The sequence below is a fragment of the Tursiops truncatus genome, chromosome 16, assembly GCF_011762595.2.
Source record: "Tursiops truncatus isolate mTurTru1 chromosome 16, mTurTru1.mat.Y, whole genome shotgun sequence".
Lineage (NCBI taxonomy): Eukaryota > Metazoa > Chordata > Mammalia > Artiodactyla > Delphinidae > Tursiops > Tursiops truncatus.
In genome coordinates, this window is record NC_047049.1 from 13,137,254 (window position 1) to 13,160,586 (window position 23,333).

General features: G+C 46.1%; 1 long non-coding RNA gene across 1 annotated transcript; it reads left to right on the forward strand.

The window, feature by feature from the left end:
- Nucleotides 1-303: 303 nt before the first annotated feature.
- Nucleotides 304-12,094, forward strand: LOC141276783 (uncharacterized). The gene is made up of 3 exons (XR_012326882.1): nt 304-390; nt 11,659-11,764; nt 12,006-12,094. It is a non-coding gene; the product is annotated as an uncharacterized lncRNA (long non-coding RNA).
- Nucleotides 12,095-23,333: the final 11,239 nt, after the last annotated feature.

Sequence of the window (23,333 nt, forward strand, 5' to 3'; positions counted from 1 at the left end):
AGGTCGTGCTGTGGTCAGGCAGTGCTGGATATTTATTGCCAAACAGGGCAAAACCTAGTCTCCGCTTGGATAAGAACTGCAGGAATGTGGAAGCGTCCTGTAGGTGCACACGGCAGAGCGTGCGAGGCGCGACCCGTCTACGAACACCCCTCGAGACTTCCGGAGTCTGTGTCTCCGCATCTCCCGAGATCTCGAGCGTGCGTCTGCGTCTGCTCCTCTCGCGGGATCTCAGGGCACCAGGATTGGAGACGCCCTGGAGCGCCGATGCCCATCCCTCCCGCCATTACGTTTTCTAACAGAAGAAGAAACTGAGAGCCAGGGAGAGGAAGTTCCTGTTCCGCGGTTGTAGCTTGGTCAAGCTTGATGCTATCGACAGAGAAGCAAATGAAGGTAAATCTGTGTTGCTTCTAGGAGCTTGAGGCATTTTCACCATTTCCACATGAAATGTCCCTTTCAGTCCCGTACGCTCTCCACCCTTCTCAGTGGCTCACACGAAAACAGCTTGGGACCCCCTCCCAGGTGGGAACAGTGAGGCGAGTTTGGGAGACTCCAGCTTGAGAGACCCCAGCTTGATCCCAGACCAGTCCAGGACTGATTCTTCTGGCTGCCAGGGGAGAGCTGGACCCAGCAGTCTGGAGAAAAGAGTTCGTGCCGACTGGACACCTGGGGGTCACGGAGGTTCCTGGCATGTGGCCGAGGCCCCGTGTCTTTGCAGGAGTCAGCCTGCAGAAGGTAGAGCTCAGGTGTGAAAGAGATGCAGCGGAGAGGGCCCTTCTCCCCCAGCATCCGTGCCAGGTGTCAGGTGTGCTGAGTCAGGAAGGCCCCTGACCCGAGGAGACCCAGCACTCCCAACGCTGGGCTTGAGCCTGGAGCGGCAGAGAGGCCGACCCAGCAGGCATAGGGGGTCACAGGTGACTGTCCCTAGACTCTGGACTCGAAGGAGCCGATGGTCCAAACGAGGTTGGGCCCTGCGCCACTTTGCCCCGCGGGAGAGCCGGGTCCCCCGGCCCTTCCTGGCCTGCCAGCCCCGCCCCTTTCCCTGCCGCCACTCACCGTCTCCCGCCCCTCCCCCCTTCCTTCTCTCTACCACTCACTCCTTTTCTTCCTAAAGTTAATTGCAACTTTTTTCTCAGCGCCCTGATCTGGATAAGCCACATCTCATTAGAAAAAGATTTAGCTGGAGCCAAAGCAGGCCGGGGAAGGAATACCTAATCAACAGAGAAAAGATTTGGGTGTAATTGCTCTCTCCCGCCATTCTCCCCCCCTCCCTCCTCCAATCTTTCTCTGCTCATTAATCTGAAAAGAAAGTCGCAGTTGAACGGCTTGGTGTTCAAGTACCCGCTGCTGCGGCAGACAAATCGAAGTGCTTCGGGGTTTTCTTTTGCGCAGGTGTCTCTATGGAGAGCTTTGGCTGTTGCGCGTAGCAGTAAAGCATTTTGCTGCTGGGGGGTGTGCACGAGGCACCTTGGGTGGGAGAGTAAAACTCTTTCGGGGGCTGTGTGTGTAAAGTGCTTGGTCGTGGGGCAGGTGTGAGCGGGTGTGTGAACCTTTTGGTTGTTGGAGTGTGTATGTGTGTGAAGCTCTTTGGTTATTGGTGTGTGTAAATGAGGTGCTTTGATCATTGAAAGGGTGTGTGAAGCTCTTTGATTATTGAGGGGGGTGTGTGCGTGTGAAGCCCTTTGGTTGGATGGGGGTGGGTAAAAACTTGGTGTATGTGTGAAGCATGTTGCTTGTTGGTTACACGTGCGTAAGAGCTTTGGTGGTTGGGCTATGTGTGTTTGTGGGTGTGGAATATGGCTGGGGGGGTCTGGGAGGCAACCCTTCAGCTGTTGGTATGTCGGGGTGCAGTGTAACCCTTCGGTTGTTTGTGTTTGCTGGTGGGTGTGTGTGTGATGCTTTGATTATTGGGTGCATGTAAGTTCATTCATATACGCTAGTAGCCCCTTTGGTGTTTTCCTTTTGCCCCAACTAAATCCTAACCGATGCTTAAATGGTGACACATAGAAGATGAATTTAGGAGCAAATCATCTCTCCAGGTATAGGGACCGCAGGTCTTCAAACATCCGGCAATGAAACGACACCGTATTTTCATGCCTTCCTTCAAAATTTGGAAATTTTCTACAATGACCATGCATGCCTTTGTAATTGGTGGGGAGAGGGGAGGATATTTTAATTAGTTTTATTTTTTATTCAAAAAGTACTGCATGCTCAAAAAGAAGAGAAGCCATAATACACACTCCTGGTGTTACAAGGGGCCAGGTAGTGAAAAGCACCTCTCTTACACCCCGCATTCATTCCTCGGCCCAATTTAGGAAGGAGCTATTATCGCCCTTAAAGATGAGGATGTTGATGCTAAGAGAGGTTGGGTAACTTGCTGAAATCACACAGCAGGTGGCACAGTCAGAGTTTGAACCCAGGCCAAGTGAAGGCAGAGCCCTGGCCCTCAACCACTGCCTTCCAGAAGAAAGTAAGGAACTATCTGGGAGCTGGGGGTGAAGGGAGAGTAGGTGGGTCCCTACTACCCTCAGAGCCTCTGGAAAGCTCAGGCCCCTGTGTCTAAGCTGCCCCTCCAACATTTCCCACTCTGTCTCAGTCCGGCTCATGAGTCCGTCCTTGTCTTCATTGGCCATCCCGCCCCGGCCGTCTCCCTGAACCCCAGTGGCTGCTGCTGTCTGGGAGACCCAGGCAGATGAGGGCTCCCATCCCCCCTCCCAGCCACCTGAGGGTGAAGCCGGGCTTGAGCCACTCTGTTTCTCTGAGCACAGCCCTTGCACAATCACTGCCCTGGCACCGGGGAATCAGCAAATGTGAGTCCTGGACACAGAGGTGGAGCGTCCTGGTATCGAGGGGGTTCCAGGGCAGGCCACGGAGTTGAACTGGGTGTGGCCAGGTGAAGTTCTGAGCCTGAGAGCAGGGACAGCGTCCAGGTGACCGGAGTCCTGGGCCCCAGGGTCCCACCAGGCGGAGAGGACACAGTTCCTCCAACTGTCCTGTCACTTCACTCTCCTCTCCACGCTTCATCCTCATTGGAGCTCAGTCTGTTGTGCAGTCATTATGAACACTCCTGCCAAACCAAGGACAAAATAGACAAGGATTTTTGCAGAGAACACAGAAGCGCTGCTTGTGACACTGAAGGAAATGGATCTGGGAAAGGAAGGTTTTCAAAGGTACCCAGTGACCTGAGCAGGGAGGGGCTGGGGATTTATCACCTCCCACTGCTGAGCCTAAAGACAGACCCCCCCAGACCTGTCAGGGCCCAGCACATCCTCTGCAGGTGAAGATGCTCTGCAGCAGACAAGGTATGAATACAGACTCTGAAAACATGGAGCCGTGTGCTCAGAACATCCCTCAAGGCCGAGAGCACTGCTGTCCAACGCGGCAGCCACTTGCCACGTGCGGCTGGTGAGCATCTAAAACATGGTTAGTCCAAGTGGAGATGGGCCATAAGCACAAAACACACACCAGATTTTTGAAGTCTTGGTATGAAATCAAACATGAAGTATCTCCTTGTAATCCACTGTATACAAGTATGTACAATGCAAAATAAATTGCATATTAGATATTGATAATATTTTGTATATCTTGGGTTAAATGAAACAAATTATGAAGATTAATAGTGATGTGTGCATGTCAAGTGCTTTGGCTCTCCTGTTTTCTTTACCTTTGTTTAACGTGACTACTGGCTTGCACTTGTGGCTCACATTATACTTGCGTTGGACAACACTGGCCTAGAATATAACACCCTTCCATGAACACTGCTATCCCCCTTTTACCGGTGAACAAACCAGATGAGGTGAGTGACTTGGCCAAGGACACCAGCTGCAGAAGCCAGAGTTTACGTTCTGAGAGTGCTGCTGGCTGGAGAGTCTACCACTTGATGAAACTCCTAAAACGAGAGTATTGTTGTTGTGACATGATCTTACACAGAAGTGTTTAGTGCCAGCAGGACTGAAGCACATTTGGCGTCTGGGGGACATTCAATAAAATCCTGTGACTCAGGGATGAGGATGACCTAGCCAAGAATGTTAAGGTACAGGATAGTTCTTAGTGGTGCTTGTGCAGGCTTGTGGGTTCCCTGAGTGAACCTGGACCAGTTCCTTCCCCACTCTGGTCCTCACTTTCTCCATCTGAAGAGAAGGGGCTGGATTAAATGTTCTCTGAGGTACGTCAGGGTCCGTGGTGCATCTCAACAGATTCCTCCCTCCCAGGGGTTGAGAGTGAGCTTGAGAGCAACTTGCTGGGTCCTGGGGCAAAGTAACATGTCTCTTGTGTCCTCTGTGAGGTGGGGAAGAGAACAGCGTGGACTTGGGAGAGTTGCTCTGAGGATCACTGAGAGAATGCAGGTGATGCACTCAGCACACGCCTGGCACACAGGAAGCACCCGATAGATGCTGGCTCTTGTTGTCAGCGTAGTAGTGAGCAGGTTGACCAGCTGGCTTGGGTAGTTCTGGGTCAGCAGACTCAGATTCGCAAGCAGTATCTGCCTTGGAGCCTCCTCCTAACCTGACACACTCTAACAGCCGAATTTGATCCAAGGCAGGGTCACCTTGAACTTGGCTTTTGAAGAGTTTGTTACCACTGCAACTCAATTCCCTGATTGCATGGGTAACAGAAGCACCCAGGAAGAGCGCAGCTTGGCAGGGGCCCAGAGGACAATATTGCAGCGGGAGACTCAAGGTTCTTGTAACAGAGCGTCTTCTGGCATGTTCAGAGGAAGAAGTGTTAGTTTTTAGTGTTATTTCTGTTGTTTGGTGGTATAGTGGTCAAGTGTCACTTTTCTGTCCTTTGATGGTATAGTGGTCAAGTGTCACTTTTCCATCCTCTGGAGGACTGATGCAGATCCATGACCGCAGGCTTTCTTCCCTGCTTTTTCCCACCGTGGGAGGACTCTGACCTCCGTTCTTCTCAACAGCTGTTTTCATTTTCTTATCCCTGAATTGTGGGTAAACAACCTCCGATAATAGATAAAGGCTTTCTGAGCTCAGCAGCTCACCTCCTACATACAACGTCTTTCTCATGAACACAAGTCTGTGTTAGGAGTAAGTTGGACTTGATTTTGTCTGCTGGGTCATTATCTTGAACTTAATTGGGAGGAACCTTGAGTTCAGAGTGTAGGCTCCCAGCTAGAGACGCTAGCTGTCTCTAGCGTTCATTGGCCGCCATCTGCTGAGCAATCCTAGTATGACATGATCTCCTTGGCTGGCAGGGCTAAAGAGTGAAGTGTTTTTCATGCAATCAAAAAATATTTATCAAGCAGGAACTGTGTGCCAGGCATAGTTCTAGGCACTTGGGATTCATCAGTAAACACAGAGAAAAATAGTTCTTTTTCACACCGAAAATATTCCATTGTCTGGAATATTATTTATTCATTTACCTGCTGAAGGATATCTTGGTTGTTTCCAAGTTTTGGCAGTCATGAATAAAGCAGCTATAAACATCTGTATGCAAGTTATTTTGTGTACATTGTCAGTGCTTTGGATTTTGGCCATTTCAATAGGCATGTAGTGGTATCTCATTGTTTTAATTTGCATTTCTGTGATGACATATGATGTGGAGCATAGTTGCATACATTTTTTGTCATCTATATCTTCTTTGGCGAGGTCTGTTCAGATCTTTTGCCAATTTTTAAATTAGATTGTTTTCTTATTGTTGAGTGTTAAGAGTTCTTTGCATATTTCAGATAACAGTCCTTTATCAAATGTGTCTTTTTCAAATATTTTCTGCTCATTCTCTTGCCATTGCCTTCCATCGAGCAGAAGTTTTTAATTTTACCAAAGTCAAGTTTATCAATTATTACTTCATGGATGGTGCCTTTGGTATTGTATCTAAAAAGTCATAGCCATACACAAGGTCATCTGGGTTTTCTCCTATGTTGATTTGCTCTTCTTCTTCTAGTTTTCTAATGTGAAAGCTAAAATTATTGATTTTAGATATTTCTTTTCTAATACACGTATTCAATGTTATAAATTTCCCTCTAAGCACTGCTGTCACTGCATCCCACAAATTTTGATAAATTGCATTTTCATTTACTTAAAATATATTTTAAAATTTCTCTTAAGATTTCTTACTTGACCTATGTGTTATTTACAAGTGTACTGTTTAACCTCCAAGTGTTTGGGGATTTTCCAGCTATCTGTCTGTTGTTAATTTCTAGTTTAATTCCACTGTGATCTGAAAGCTGACATTATATGATTTCCATTTCTTTTAAATTTGTTAAAGTGTGTTTTATGGCCCAGAATATGGTCTATCTTGGTGAATGTTCCATGTGAGCTTGAGAAGAATGTGTATTCTGCTGTTATTGGATGAACTAGTCTATAAATGTCAATTATATCCAATTGACTGAAGGTGGTGTTGACTTCAACTATGCCCTTACTGATTTTCTGCCTGCTGGATCTATTTCTGATAGAGAGGTGTTAAAGTCTTCAACTAGGGCTTCCCTGGTGGTGCAGTGGTTAAGAACCTGCCTGCCAACGCAGGGGACACGGGTTCTAGCCCTGGTCCGGGAAGATCCCACATGCTGTGGAGCAACTAAGCCCGTGCACCACAACTACTGAGCCTGTGCTCTGGAGCCCACAAGCTGCAACTACTGAAGCCCGCACGCCTAATGCCCGTGCTCCACAACAAGAGAAGCCATCACAATGAGAAGCCCGCGCACCACAACCAAGAGTAGCCCCCGCTTGTCACAACTAGAGAAAGCCTGCGCACAGCAACGAAGACCCAATGCAGCCAAAAAAAAAAAAAAGTCTCCAACTATAGTATTGGATTCTTCTTTTTCTCCTTACAGTTCTGTTTTTGCCTCTTATATTTTGATGCTCTGTTATTAAGCATATACACATTAAAAATGGTTATATCTTCTTGAAATATTGACCCTTTTATCATTATGTGATGCCCATCTTTATCCCTGATAAGTTTCCCTGCTCTGAAGTCTACTCTGTCTGAAATTAACATAGGTATTCTTCCCTTCCTTTGATTGATGTTAGCATGGTATATCTCTCCATCCCTTTACTTTTAATCCATATGTAATCTTTATATTTCAAGTGGGTTTCTTGCAGACAACATACAGTTTGGTCCTTTTTTTTTTCCAATCCATTCTGACAATCTCTGTCTTTTAACTTGGATATTTAGACCATTGACGTTTAAGGAGATTATTGATATAATTAAATTAATATCTGTATATACCATATATGTTACTGTTTTCTATTTGTTGTCCTTGTTCTTTGTTTCTGTTTTTGTCTTCCACAATTTTTCTGCCTTTTGTGGCTTTAATTGAACATTTTATATGATTTCACTTTCTCCTTTCTTAGCATATCAATTATAGTTTTTAAAAAATAACTCTTCTTAGTGGTTGCTCTTAAGTTTGCAATATACATTTACAACTACTTCAAGTTCTCTATTTTCAAACACTATACCACTTCACAAGGAGTTGCAGGTACCTTATAATAACAACGAAAATAACATATAAAAGAACAAAAAAAATCCTAGTTCTTCCCTCCCGTTCCTTATATCATCGCCATCATTCAATTTGCTTATATATAAGCATACTTAAGTGTACGTGTGTGGGTATTAGTTATATATCCTTAGATATATAATCTAATACATTCTTACTAGTATTTTGAACAAACTATATCTGTTCCATAGACCAATTAAGAATAAGAAAAATTAAGTTTTTATTTTACCTTCACTTATTCCTTCTCCAGTGGTCTTCCTTTCTTCATATAGATCTGAGTTTCTGATCGATATAATTTTTCTTCTCTCCTGAAGAACTTTTGACATTTCTTGAAAGGCAGGTCTACTGGTAACAAATTCCCTCAATTTTTGTTTATCTGAGAAAGTTTTTATTTCTCCCTCAGTTTTGAAGTGTAATCCCCAGAGTATATGATTCTAGATTGGTGGGGGGGTTTTCTCTCAACACTTTAAAATACTTCACTCCATCCTCTTTTTCCTTGCATGTTCTCTGAGGAGAAGCTGGATATAATTCTTATCTTTGCTTCTCTATAAATAAAGTGTCACCCCGCCCTTGCTTCTTTCAAGATTTTTTTCTTTGTCTTTGATTTTCTGGAGTTTTAATATGATATTCCTGGGTGTAGTTTTTTGGTTTTGTTTATTTGTTTGTTTGTTTTGGCATTTACCCTGCTTAATGTTCTCTGAGCTTCCTGGATCTGTGGTTTGGTGTCTGACATTAATTTGGAGAAATTCCTAGTCATTGTTACTTCAAATATTGTTTCTGTTTCTTTCTCCCTTTCTTCTCCTTCTGGTATTTCCATTACATATATGTTATACCTTTCCTAGTTGTACCACAGTTCTTGGATATTCTGTTCCACTTTTTCCAGTCTTCATTTTTCTTTGCTTTTCAGTTTTAGAAATTTCTATTGAGATATTCTCAGGTTCAGAGATTCTCTCCTCAGCCATGTCCAGCCTATTAATGAGCCCATCAAAGGCATTCTTCATGTTACAGTGTTTTTGATCTCCAGCATTTCTTTTTGACTCTTTCTTAGAATTTCCATCTCCCCACATGTATGATCCATCTGTTCTTACATGTTGTTTACTTTTTCTACTAAAGCCCTTAGCATATTAATTATAGTTTTTAAAAAATTCCTGGTCTGATAATTTAAACATTCCTGCCGTATCTGACTCGGGTTCTGAGGCTTGTTCAGTTTTTTCAAACTGTGCTTTTTGCTTTTTAGTATACCTTGTAATTTTTCTTGAAAGCCAGACATGATGTACTAGGTAGAAGGAACTGCCTTAAAGAGGCATTTACAATGTAGTGGAAAGACGTGGGGGGAGGGGAAGCATTCTTTAGTCCTATGTTCAGGTCTCAGTGTTTTGGTGAGTCCTTGCCCCTGGTCTGTGAACTTCACCAATGCATCTGTTCCTCTCCCCGCAACTTTGGTGGGACCGGATGGCTAAAGGGGGCTGAAGTTGGTATTTTCCTTCCTCCACCTGGAAGGCTAAAGCAAGCTGGAGCTGAGTATTTCTCTCCACCTGGGTCACTTAGGCTCTGATAAAACCCCATAGTTTAGTCTCTAGTAAATAGTTTTGCTTGAGGGCTGGCTTGTTCAGAACAGAATTCTCTGGCATATTTCAAAATGGTTCCTTTTTCTATCCCCCTGCTGGAAGCACAAGGGGATTTTTCTTCATTATTCACTGGTGGATCCCTTGGAGATAAACCTCAGAAAAAAATGTAGGGACCCCCATGACTGTGAATTAAACTGGTGGAGAGTTTAATTCACAGACTTGTCCACACTGAGCGTCCAAATATTTGTCAATTACAGTTCCAGTTTTCCTACCCCTGCACTTGTTTGCACAGAGGTTTCTGCTCTGTTACGTTGTGACTTTCTGTATCCTCCTGTTTGTTTCTCCAATTTTTGGAGCAGAAATTTGCCCTGTGACCTCACTTCTCTGGTGAATATAAGAAGAGTTGTTGGTATTCCAGTTTATTCACCTCTATATCTGCCAGGATGCTGTGTTATTTTGTTAGGATGCAGTGGCGACTTCTAAGCTCTACACCAGACCAGAAACTTAAAGTCTCCTGGTTTTCTTTTCTTGTACTGTCTTTGTCTGGTTTTGGTATAACAGGGTAATACAACTTCATAAAATGAGTTGGAAAGTACTCTCTCTTCTGTTTTCTGGAAAAGATGATGTAAATTTTATGCTACTTCTTTAAATGTTTGGAAGAATTCTCCAGTGTAGAACTGAAGATTTCTCTTTCAGAAGCTTTTAAAATTACAAACTCAATTTCTTTAATGGTTATAGGGCTATTCCGATTATTTTTATCTTGGTTGAGCTTTGGTGGTTTGTGGTATTTGAGGAATTGATACACTTCTTTTAAGTTGTCAAATTTATGAACATAAATTTGTTCAATGTATTTGCTTAATACCTTTTTAATGGCTGCAGTTTCTGTAGTGACCCTTGTCTTTTTTTTTTTTTTTTTTTTTTGCGGTACGTGGGCCTCTCACTGTTGTGGCCTCTCCCGTTGCGGAGCACAGGCTCCGGACACGCAGGCTCAGCGGCCATGGCTCACGGGCCCAGCCGCTCCGCGGCATGTGGGATCTTCCCGGACCAGGGCACAAACCCATGTCCCCTGCATCAGCAGGCGGACTCTCAACCACTGCGCCACCAGGGCAGCCCGTGACCCTTGTCTTATTTCTTGTATTGATCTGGTGTCTTCTTTTTATCTTTGTCAGTCTTGCCAGATGTTTATGAATTTTATTCATGTCTTTAAGGAACCAACTTTTTGTTTCATTGATTTTTCTCTATTGTTTTCCTTTTAATTTCAATGATTTTTGTTCCAACCTTTAATATTTCCTTCTGTTTACTTTGGGTCTAATTTTGTTCTTCTTTTCCTATCTTCTTGAAGTAAGAACATAGATTTTTTGTTTGAGACGTTTCTTCTTTTCTAAAGTAGTAAGCATTTAGTGCTATACGTTTCGCTCCCAGTTCTGCTTTAGCTGCACATCACATATTTTGATGTTATATCTTAATTTTCATCTAAGTTCTATGTATTTTTTTAATTTCCTTTGAGATTTCCTCTTTGACTCATGAATTGTTTAGAAGTGTGCTACTTAATTTCCAAGTGTTTGGAGATTTTCCTGTTGTCTTTCTGCTCCTTAGATTTTAATAATTGTCTCTGATAACATTTTATCTCCATGAGAACAGACTTTTTTCCATTTATCCTACCATTATTTTGCTAATGCTGAGAACAGGACAATAGTTTGTGCTCAAAAAATAAGGATGAATGAATGATGGAAATATTTAACTTAAAAATCAATAAAGAGAATGCTATATACCCTGAGAAAACTATAATTCAAAAAGAGTCATGTACCAAAATGTTCATTGCAGCTCTATTTACAATAGCCCGGAGATGGAAACAACCTAAGTGTCCATCATTAGATGAATAGATAAAGAAGATGTGGCACATATATACAATGGAATATTACTCAGCCATAAAAAGAGACGAAATTGAGCTATTGGTAATGAGGCGGATGGACCTAGAGTCTGTCGTACAGAGTGAAGTAAGTCAGAAAGAGAAAGACAAATACCGTATGCTAACACATATGTGTGGAATTTAAGAGAAAAAAAAATGTCATGAAGAACCTAGGGGTAAAACAGGAATAAAGACACATACCTACTAGAGAATGGACTTGAGGATATGGGGAGGGGGAAGGGTAAGCTGTGACAAAGCGAGAGAGTGGCATGGACATATATCCACTACCAAACGTAAAATAGATAGCTAGTGGGAAGCAGCCGTATAGCACAGGGAGATCAGCTCTGTGCTTTGTGACCACCTAGAGGGGTGGGATAGGCAGGGTGGGAGGGAGGGAGACCCAAGAGGAAGAGAGATGGGAACATATGTATATGTATAACTGATTCACTTTGTTATACAGCAGAAACGAACACACCATTGTAAAGAAATTATACTCCAATAAAGATGTAAAAAACAATAAAAATAGAATGCTGAAAGTTAAAAAGGGGGAGAGAGGCATCAGAACATTGATGATGATTATCGCTGAGTGGGTAAATGTGGGTGCCCTTTTTGTTGTTTGTTTTTCATATTTTCCAAATTCTCTGCAATGAGCGTGTACTACTTTTATAATCAGGTAAAGGAATTATAAAAGTGGAAACTACTCTTTCTGATCATTCTCACTCCCTCTCTGGCAGGTCACATCAGAATCTGAATTGCTGAAAAAACTGAAGATGAGAGGCCACAAAAAGACCCTGTAGAAGGTCCCAGAGCTGAACTGACCCCAGCCCGCCAGGGAGACAGGTAAGGACCCTGCTGGCAATCCACTTTTGTAAGCTTCTGAGATTGCTGCCACAGTAACTTTATCACGAAGACCACGACCACTTTGAGTCACAAGGGTCAATTTCACGCTTCTTTTCTCACCCCTCCCCCCAAGAGGCCCCTAGAGGTCTTGTGAATTAATATTCATCCCAAAAGATCTAGTTTGCCATTGGAAATTGAACATTCATCTACCTAAATCCAGCCTTTAAAATTCTTTTGACAGTTTACTTTGAGGAAGCAGTATTGGCGTTTGCTTTCAAGATTCATGGTGTGCAAAAGATTACAAAAGAAATAAGAGGGAACGGAGAGGAGATACTGTCTTTTTAAAATATAATTATCTTTTACACCTTTAGTCACAGTCTCTTCATGTTTTTTTTTTATTTTTATTTTTTTTGCGGTACGCAGGCCTCCCACTGCTGTGGCCTCTCCCGTTGCGGAGCACAGGCTCTGGACGCGCAGGCTCAGCGGCCATGGCTCACGGGCCCAGCCGCTCCGCGGCATGTGGGATCTTCCCGGACCAGGGCACGAACCCGTGTCCCCTGCATCGGCAGGCGGACTCTCAACCACTGCGCCACCAGGGAAGCCCTCTTCATGTTTTTTGAAGGCAATTTCTTTGAGAAGCTGAGTAGACTAGACAATTCGATGGTAGTAACCTCAGGTGGCCAGGGTCACCACACAAACAGTTCTTAAGTGTGGACAATTTCTGAAGATGAGTGAATATGCTTTTCTACTTAAGAAAACAATACTGAGAACTTGGTTTAAATTGTTTTAAATATTTGCATTCAACAAAGAAATTGCCTAGACCTGGAAATTTTTTTCACCCTTTCCTACTTTTGAAGTGAACTGACTTGCTATCAGGTCCAGGGATTTCCTGGAGGCCCAGGATTGGGCAAGTGTGTAACCTGATGCTTGGGGGTGGCACGTGGTATCTCCCATTCCTGGGGGACACCCCACACACAGGGGGGGACGAGTGTGGCAGCAGTTACATTCTCCTTGCAGCTGAGCCAAAGGAGGCATCAGGATCAACAAGCATATCTATGTCGACTTGTCAGAGTCTTAAAAGGACAGCCAAGGACATGAGAATCTAGAAAATAATGGTATAACCTGTTGGGGGAGGGAAGCAAGAATCCATATCCCAGTAACAATTCATAGCAAACAAAACAGCTTATGTTGAAACCAGCCAGAAATCGAATACTGTAATATAAACCAGTCTGTCCATTTAAAAAGTCATTCCATTTCCTTAATTCCTGAGCGCCTGATTTCTGACGTTTTGTTGCTGGTGCTGACTTGACTGATTTGAACCGAATAGGTCAAAAGGCATAGATGTGTCTAGTCATTTAATTTTTATTGACACTGTTCAGTTAAATTCAACAGCATCGATTGCTCCTCCAGAGCTCCCCAGTGGAGACCACCCTCGCCCACTGTGGAGACCGTTCGCAAAATAATTCTGGCTCTCTGCTGTCTGAGCATGTCGGGATTCTGCTTCCCCACTTGCAGAGTTAGGTATGGCTATGAGTCTTGCTTTGGCCAATGAAATGTGTGCAAAAGAGACACTTTGGGCAGAAAGCCCAGGCCGGCGTGTAATTCATTCCATCTTCTTCCCTCTTCTGTCATGGTTGTGGATGTGTGTGTCAAGATGAAGCCATTCTGGGTCCCAAAGTAGCTGTGACATGCAGAGCACCCCTTGCTGGCCTGTAATGGGCTGGTAGCGTGCATAGAAAGCATTCACTGTGTACAGCTGCTGAGGTGGTTGTTACTGCCACATAACCTAGCCTATCCTGGCTGATGTGCACGTAGGCACGTAGGCGCGTGAACACACACCCACGTACTTACTGAGTACCTATGCGTGCAGGAGAGACCCAGGGCCATGGGTGGTAAGGGGGTGTGAGGTAAGGTGCGATCTCTGTGTCCAGTTTACAAGCTGGTTCAGCAGATTAGATAACCAGCCAGCGCAGGATGATGACAGCACAAGAATACCTCCAGTGCCGGGTAGCTCCTCTTGGCACCTCCACGATCTCCCTGTACCCTCCTCGCCCTGCTCTCGGCCTGGCGAGACCCCCCCGTCTGAACTCCCTGACTAGGCCCCTTCGCCTCTGGCTCCAGGTCAGGTTGCGTCAACAGCAGGGCGGGGTGAGGGCTCAGCAGAAGACCGAAGGCAAGGAGGACAGTGAAGCTGGAATAGCTCTGCTTCTGGCTGCCTTCTTGCAGATTTGCTCCGACCGGCTGCACCTCTGGGTGAAGCTCCTCTCAGCGACCCTCCCCACTTGACGGTCTCCTTCCAGGTTTCCATAATGCACTCTTCCCTCGCCCCTTCAGGCCGGGGGAGGGGGTAAGAGCCCGGTCAGTGACTAGCCTCAGCCCCCTCCCCTGTCCCCCTTAGCTTCTCTATACCCTGCCTGCACCTTTGTAAATAGTCTTTTTTTTTTTAAGGAGACCTTAAATTTTCCAATTTGAGCATGCCCTCTGCCTCCTGATAGACCCTGAACTCATTGATCCTGCTTTGGGGAGTCAGCAGTGGAACGGAAATGATCATGCTTTGTCTTTTTACAGGGTCAGTTGGTCAAAGAGCAGGACACTTTAAAAATGATCAATTCTTCATTTAGAAATGAATTGTTAAATGACTTTCCTTCTCCCACCCAAACTGGAAGCTTCTGCCCCTAAGTAGAATAGGTTTGGAGGCAAAGCACTGGCCTCTTTGCACCTAAGAGGAGGGAGTGGACCCCGCAGAGCCTTTGTCTCATGAAGCCCTTTGCAAACGCTGGGGCCACAGGAGCCAAGGAGGATGTGGTGTCACCTCCAAGGAGCCTCTGCATTCCCCCTTGTTTGGTAAAGTCGACACCAGAATTCCAACCCCTATTTTCAACTTGAACCTGAGGACAGAAGCCTAATTTCTAGCTGCTCAAGGAAAATTCTAGGCCTTTCTTTTGGATTCCCAAATATAGCATAGAGCTGCTTAGGAAAGAGATACCACCTCTTTGCCACAAGCTTCCCCACCAGGAGTCGTCCTGTGTCCTGCCTTGGGGTTCCTGTGTCAGATTCACTGAATTTATTCACTGGTTGGTTGGTTGGTTGGTTTTCCATGTGCAAAGCCGAAGGAGCCTTTGCAAGATTTGGACTTGGGAGAGTTCTGGGTTCCGTTTTCTATTCCTCCAACCGCCTTTGGCCCCCTCTCCTTGGCTGTACCCAACTCTGGAAGGTGCAGCCAGGAGGAGGCTGGTACCTAGAGCCCCGGCATTTCCCAAAGCAGTTGAAATGAGCAGATGCTTGACTGCAGCTGCTGGAGCTGGAGCCGGGAGGGCGGGTCAGCTCAGGCATGCTAGGATATAAAGTCAGAGGAAGTGGAGACAGCAGTTGGGAAGATTTAGGAGCTCTTGGGCTACACTGGATTTTACTGTGTTGTCGTTGACATATGTTTGTATTCTCTCCTGAGCAGGTTAGAGGGGGGAGAGTTCAGGGAGGGCGTTCCCGGGTGCCAGGTCTGCACAGCTGGGCAGATGGGGGAAGATGCGGGGAGCGGGGAGATTGTCTGGGAGTCTGAACATCGTGTTTTCTCCTCAAGTTCCAGAGGGTGCACGCCAGGGCCTGGGGTGGTACCACAGAGGGGTGATAAAACTCACAGCAGTACAGCTTGCATTAACAACTCCCTTGAATTAAAAACACGCTTTTCAAGGAAACAAATACGATTCCATCAGCAAACACATTATAAGCATGAGGAAAGGCAGGGCTGTTGAGCAGCGTAAGAGTTTCAGAAAAGAAGAGGGGAGATATTCCGGCAGGAAGGAGCAAGCGCAGAGCGCGTGACCCGTGCAGCCTCGTCCTTTTGGTCAGACCCTGGGAGCGCTTTCTGGAGTGTGGGAGAAATAGCAGCTCCTACAAGCTGGCCTCTCTTCCAGAAGTGACCAAACTGTAGGTTCTCTGTGGCAGTTGCCCTAAAGCAGTGCTTTCACACTTTAATGTGCACGCACAGCCCCTGTGGATCTTGTTGAAATGCAGGTTCTGAGTCCATAGGTCTGGCCTGAGAGCTTGCACTTCTAACAGGCTCCTAGCTGAGGGTGATTTGCTGGTCCATGGAACACACTGAGAATAAATAACAAGGCATGGGAGGGTGCTGCCTTGGCTCAGCACCCCTCCCGCTTCCCTGCAGACGGCTATAAAGCAAAAGCAGGTGTAGATGACCCAATTCAGCAGCCTGGGAAGTTTGGGGAAATGAGCCAAGACTTGGCCTCGTGGCCAAGTGGCTGCATCAGAAGCTCCTGCACACCGCCCTGCTCTCCCCCAGGAGTGAGCAATGTGCAGGGGTAGGTGAAAGAGGCTGGTCACCAAGCACAGGTGTGTAGGGCAATGTCACCTTTGTGAGTTTACTACAGCCCTGGACCTATGGGCCCCCAAACTTGACTTGCCACCCACTAACTCACTTATTCATTCATTGCTTCAACAAACACTGAGCGAGCCTCTATTACCCCAGACACAGTGGTTAGCACTGGGGGTCCAGAGATGAAGAAGCAGCTTGTGTCCTCATGAAACTTACTGCACAGCTGGCCCCTGGGAATGGATCCATTTCTCAAGGGCACGTGGCTGATGTATAAAAAGTAAAACTGATGTGCTTATTTACTATAATATTTGTAATTACGATGATGGTAGCTTGCGCTGTTTTAAAAGCCTGGGATGTCCTCGCCGTTGTGCTAAGCACGTTGCACGGATCATCTAATTAATCCTCACAACAGCCCATGTGGCAGGTACTGTTGTTAAATCCACTTTAAAGATGAGGAAACTGAAGCTCAGAGGGGTTAGGTAACTTTCCCGAGGATACCAGCTAGTGAGGAGAGGAACTGGGATTCGTGCCTAGGCAGGCTGACCCCAGTCCTGGCTCTTAGCCTTTACCCCCATGGCCTGGGTCCGCACTTCTGCTCATGGGCACATTTCCTCCTTGGGGGGAGAGCTCCTGGGAAGCCAAATGACAGTCAGTGGCTGAGCAAGTTTGGAATCTGATGGTGAGCAGTGGAACATTGGATGATGGGGGTGATATTAATCACAGAGGCATCACACTATACAACTTGATGCCTGCGATGTACCTATCCCCCTAAATGGACAGACCTTCAGCACCCAGGCACTCGAGTTCCTGGCCCAGAAGCCCTCTTTCCACTGGGGAAAGGCAAGAACACACTGCTTGGCTTTGCTGAGTCTTGCTGTCTCTTCCCTGGGTCTCCCTAGCTGTATACGCGTACACACACACACTCTCACACACACATACACATGATCATGCATAATCACACACATTCATACACCCACGCACGTGCTCACACTCACATGCACCCACATACATACAACCACGCACAACAACACATATATGCACATACATTGACACACACACACAAACACACACACTTCCGATGACCATATTCTCTTTTGGATATGTTAATACTGTGAATCAGGTGAAACAAAATGTTTGCTGCTCTCTGCTTTGAACTAGTATATTTGTTTTATAGGTTAACTCTCAGAAGACTACCTTATTTCTCTGAACCCAGGTCCCATTGGGGCCTCTCACTGCAGCCCAGAGTTTCTTTCCAATTTTAAAGCCCCCAAGTTGTACAGCCACTTCCCTTGACACCCAGGTATCAGATACGAGGAGTCTTAAATGGTCTGGAGTGTCAATGGTTTCTTTTTTAAAGAAATACACACTTGGTGGGAGGTTGGATAACTTTGTACCCAGTCTTCATTCATCCCAGCTGACCTCAGCTCTCCATCCCCATGTAAATCTGCTATCTACCTGGGCATGCTGGGCCCAGGCTGCTAGCAAGCCTTCGGAGGGCATTCTTCTCAGATTTTCACTTTATCACCTAACCACCAGTCCTAATAGCATCAGATAAGAGAGTTTCTGCTGTGCTTGTTTTAAAAAATCACAGATGCTATCCACCTGGAGTTAAGTCCAGCCTTAGAGAGACAGCATATGAACACCCAAGGAGACCAGGCGTGCCCCAGCCACTGAGTTCCTCAGACACGCTGTGCTGTAGAAGTTCCAGAGAGGGGAGATTACCTGAGCTTGTGTGGGTGCAGAAGGCTTCCTCGAGGAGATGAGCTTCCTGATGGACCTTTATTATGGGTTGAATGGTGTCCCCACCCAAAATTCGTATGTTGACGTCCTCAAAATGTCCACCGTCTAATAATATAATCCCAACCAGCAATTCACTGAGTACTTCCGGAAGCTTTGCGCGCTTTGCTTCATTTCCTCCCCTCCCCTCCCCTCCTGCAGAAGCTCCTATTAGTCCCATTTTACAGACAGGGAACCTGTAGCTCTGAAAGGTGAATGTGGCCAAGGTCTGAATAATTGCCGCTCAGTGTCCAAAGTGCTCCGACTAGAGCCGGCCACACTGCCTTGGGAGCTTGGGACTGACTTTTCAAAGTAGCACAGGCAGTGGTAAGGGCAGAACGGTATCTGAGCTGCTTCTTGAGGGACTCAGAGAGTCCCCAGCAGGCAAAGCAGAAGGGAAGGGAATTCCTGGAGCAGACGCACACGTGCAGAAGCACCTGGTGTAAATGAGTACAGTTAGGGGCGCACATCCTTTGTTTAATTCTGGAATTTAAGAAGCTTTCGAGCTAGTGATGGGAGATGCAGCTGTGAAGACAGGTGGGGCAAGATTATAAAGACCTCTGAATAGCAACCTAAAAAGTGCAACTTCTGGAAGCAACAGGGAGCCACTGAAGGTTGTTAAGTGGTGAGAGAGCATCTAAAAGATTATAAGGCAGTAGAAGTGAGCCATATTGTCCCAGGGTGCCCTGGGTGATGGGGGAGAAGAGCCTGGGCGGGGGGATCTGAGAAGGTTCCTAGAGGCAGGGGCCTCTGCTGGAAAGGAGGATCCAGCTAGGCCCAGCGCCCCAGTGAAGGCAGCATGCTGAGAGGGAAAGGCAGGTTGTTGCATTGAGCCCCGAACAGAGAACATCACACCTGGAGCGTTTTAGGCTCAGCCCAGATTTTCCCTACACCCACCTCAGCACGGGAAACGAAAAGAGAAACAGCTAAGAAAGTGTCAAGTTTATTAAAACGGCTCAGTTCCTATCTGTCTCGGGCTCTCCAGCTCTGACTTTCCCGCTATTTTTAGGTGTTCCAGAATTCTCCACCCAGACATTCCCCATACCCCCTGAAGAGTGAGCATGTTTCCTGCCTCGCCAGCCATTGCCAACCCCACTCAGCTTCCTGTTCAACCCCAAGGCCCAGTTTCTGGTGGGAGTCTGAGGGACTCCAAGTGTCACAGCCCCCTCTTCTCCCTGGGGCTAGATTCCACAAAGAACCACCCAGAACTTGGTGTTATTCTCCTCTTGAAGAAAAGAAAGCCTAAATCATTTCTTTGGCTGGGTTTTTCACTATGACTGGTTTTCATTAGCTTTTCAAGTGGAAAATAAATTCCCCCCCAGTGGAAAGTTGCCACTTATGTGCAGAGAGTCATTGTTTGTTTAATATTTTTTATGGTGAATGACCCAAGCCCCAGTCTGCTGGAGCTCTGGCCAGGGCCCCGAGGAGTGTGCTTCAGAACCCTTCCTGGCAGGCACTGTTTGTGGAGCTGGTGGCGGTTTGCCTCTTGTTAAAACTTGAGGGTTGGGCTTCCCTGGTGGTGTAGTGGTTAAGAATCTGCCTGCCAATGCAGGGGACACAGGTTCGATCCCTGGTCTGGGAAGATCCCACATGCCGCGGAGCAACTAAGCCTGTGCACCACAACTACTGAGCCTGCGCTCTAGAGCCCACGAACCACAACTACTGAGCCCACGTGCCACAACTACTGAAGCCCGCGGGCCTAGAGCGCATGCTCCGCAACAAGAGAAGCCAATGCAATGAGAAGCCCACGCACCACAATGAAGAGTAGCCTCCACTTACTGCCACTAGAGAAAGCCCGTGTGCAGCAACGAAGACCCAACACAGCCAAAAATAAATAAATAAAATTAAAATTAAAAAATTAAAAAAAAAAACTTGAGGGTTGAGGAAACCTGGGGAACTTGAGCAATCTGCTCTCCACTGCCCAGCCCCGTCTGCAGAGCCTGGACCCCCTCTCAGGCTTTTCCTTCCAGTCCAAGTCCTGGTTCACCTGGCAGAGAAGCTTCTCAAAGCCACTTCTGCCTCTTAGCCTTCCTCACCCTGGAGCTGATAAGGGGGGAAAGAGAAAACTGAATCAGGAAAGAAATCCAGCTGATAGAACTCCAGGTCATGCTGCTTTGTGGAACCAGAGGGGGCCTCCCTGGGCAGAATTCTCCCTCTAAGGGGCCAACTCTGCAGGGGCTGAGACCAAGAGGGGTCTGGGTGCCCAGGCTAGCCCCAAGGTATTGAGTAGCAGGTTAAGACAGGTGAGAAGAGGAGAGACAGGCAAGAAGTAGAGACGGGAAGTAGAGAGTAGTGGGGATAGAGGAAATGGAGAGATAGGTAGAGCAGAGAGACAGGAAGTGGAGAGACAGGAAGAAGAGACTTGGCCAGTGGCAGGAGAAATGGCCAGCAGGGGCCCATGTTACTCAGGATTCCTTTGCCAGCTGTATTCCCCATGCAAGAGGATGAGGAAAATGTAAGTCTCTACTGGGAAAATTCAAGCCTGGAGATCATTTAAGCTTTCCTGGGACTCTGCCAGCCATCTCCAGGGTTTTGTCAAATTTTCCACATACTCCCCTTTGCATGTGGAAACGCAGCCTGCATCTTAGAAACCCCATCCTCAACACTGGCTTTTTTCAGCTCTCGGTTATTCAGGAGGGTTTGTGGTTGAAGATGCGCGGGGTAAGAGGTTTTATAGGGACTGGCTGGAGCTATGCCCCTCTGCCCCACCTCCACCCATCTTCGCACATACACACACTCGGCAATCAGTCATGCAGGAGGCACTGGTTGGGGGGGACGCTTAGAGAATCAGGTATTGGGTTGTCCTGCTTTATCCCCCAGGGAAATACCAGGTATCCACAGAACCTCAGGACACGTCCCCCACTGCCTGGAATGACAGCACCTCCTCAGAGTAATTCAGGATTTTTTTCTACTTCATTGTGCAAATATAGAACCAAATCACACAATATAAAAAGTATTATATAGGTATATATATATATATATATATATATATATTTTTTAAGTTCATGGTCTTTCCCTCTCTCCTTTTAATCCTACCTTTCTGAGGATTACTATTTTGATGTGTACATTTATTTTTTTTAATGCTTATAAAAACACACTGACCTACTGGCTTTTTCCCCCCAGACAAAATGGTGACACGTAGTATTACTAAACTTGCTTTGTTAAACATATTTAGCAATATGTCCCAGGTGTTGTTCCAGGTCATGAGATATGGATCTGAGTCGTTCTTTTTTAACAGCTCTGTTGCATCCCATTGTGTGGATATACCGTTGTCTTCTTAGTCCTTTCAGGCCATCATAACAAAAGTATCACAGACTGGGTGGCTTATAAACCACAGAAGTTTATTCCTTACAGTTCTGGAGACTGGGAGGTTCAAGATCAAGGTGCTGGCAGGTTCAGGGACTGGTGAGGGCCTGCTTCCTGTTTCATAGATGACCTTCTCACTGTGTCCTCATGTGGTAGACGGGATGAGGGAGCTCTACGGGGTCTCTTTTATAAGAGCACCAGTCCCATTCATGAGGGCTCCGCCCTCATGCCCTAATCACCTCCCAAAAGCCCTAGCTCCAGTTATCATCATGCTGAGGGTTAGTTTTCAACATATGAATTTGAGGACACAAACATTCAGTCTACGGTAATCATGATTTTAATAACCAGTCTTCTGTGATGGGCATTCAGGTTATTTCCAGGTTGGGTTATGTGGTTGTTGTTGTTTGGGAGTTTTGTGTTTATTTTGCTATTAGTATAAACAACCCTGTAATAATTACTATGCATCTCTCATGACATACTGGGGTTTTGATGCTATAGGGCAGAGTCCTGGAGTGGGATTGCTGAGTCAGAGGAAATGTGTGTTTAAGTTGTACCAGGCACTGCCTGATAGCTTCTCAAGAAGATCTTGCAATTCACACTCCTTCAGAATAATCTTCAACTCCAAAACCAGAGGGTGATAATTTCTCAGGGAAAGCCTTTTTAAAAAATTTCATGTCACTTTTAGGTATGAATAAGATGTGAAATTACTTTATAAACTCCGAAGTGTTTACGGATCAGATATCAGCTGGTGATGACTTACTCCTTAAATTCTAAGTATTAATGCTTCCAATCCCCATTCTGCAGATTTTCCCAAGTCAGTGCCCTGCCAAGTTTTCTGGAAATTCTCTGAGAGAAGGGGGGAGGAGTTTGCAGTTGTAGGGTCGCCTCTGATTCCTCACCCTGGGCAGCCCTGAAATCATTCTGTTAGTAATACCACACATACTGTTGTGTCCCATGCCACATTTATCCAGATTAAGCCCTTTTCTATAACGCACACACCCCTCATACACAGCTATTCATATGCGTACAGAGTACTGAAACTTTAGGGGAACTGAAAGGATTTATATCTTAAGATACATATAACTTAAAATTCACAGTTCAATATACCTGTTGCTAAAAATTCCCCCAGGTGTTTCTGAAATAGGGTTCTGATCTTTGGATTTTTATTTGGTATTTCCCTTCCTTTCTCCCCCATATTTCTGTCCTCTCTCAAAAGAACAACTCCAAAGATATAATAAATCCTCCCCCCCCCCCGTTTTTTTTTCCCCGGCCACGCAGCTTGAGGGATCTTAGTTCCCCACCAGGGATCAACCCTGTGCCCCCTGCAGTGGAAGCGCAGAGTCCTAACCACTGGACCACCACGGAAGTCCCTTCCCTTTTCTTAGACACTGAAATTCAGTTCATCCCAGCCTCTGCTCCAGGATTTTGCAACCCTGGACAGAAGGGCCTTTCGTATAATGGGATCCACCCTCCTTAGAAAGGCGCATGGGTTGTAAGTAGCAAAAAGTTTTCTCTCCTTTCCATACCAAAAGGTTCATTCTTTTAATCCATTCTCCACCCAGAGCAGAGTGTTCTTTAAAAAGTGTAAATCAGATTACATTACAGCCCGGTGCATCCCTGCTGGCTTCCCAAAGCCATTAGAATAGAAGCCAAACCCCTTTCCTGGGCACACACCTGCACCCTTTCCTGCATCCTTTTCCTGGGCACGTACCCATTTCTGCTCTCAGATCTCCAAATGTGTTTTAGGTTGTGTTGTGTCCCCTCCCTGCCCTCTCCCTGCTTACAATGTACATAGGAACTCAGACAGGGAGGAGGAGCCCACCCCAGGCCTCTTGCTCCCCTTTGTAACCCCCACTACCCAGCCTTCATCGGAACTCGCTGGATCTCTTCTCCTGGGGGCGGGGGGGAACTGGCTTGGGGTGATCACCCAGGATCTTCCAGATCTTTTGTTCCAGAGTTGGACCTTGGCTTTCAAAACTCAAAAGCCAAAATTTGAACTCTTGTTCTCTTCACTGTGCTACAATGATCCTCTCTTGAGGTGATGGTCCAACTGCCCTAGATTGGGGAGGGGCACGGCATGACAGGAAGAAGCCGGAGCGAACACTTTAGTGAATGCATCAGCTTGTGTTTGTCTTTGTCTCTTGGCAAAGACACCCT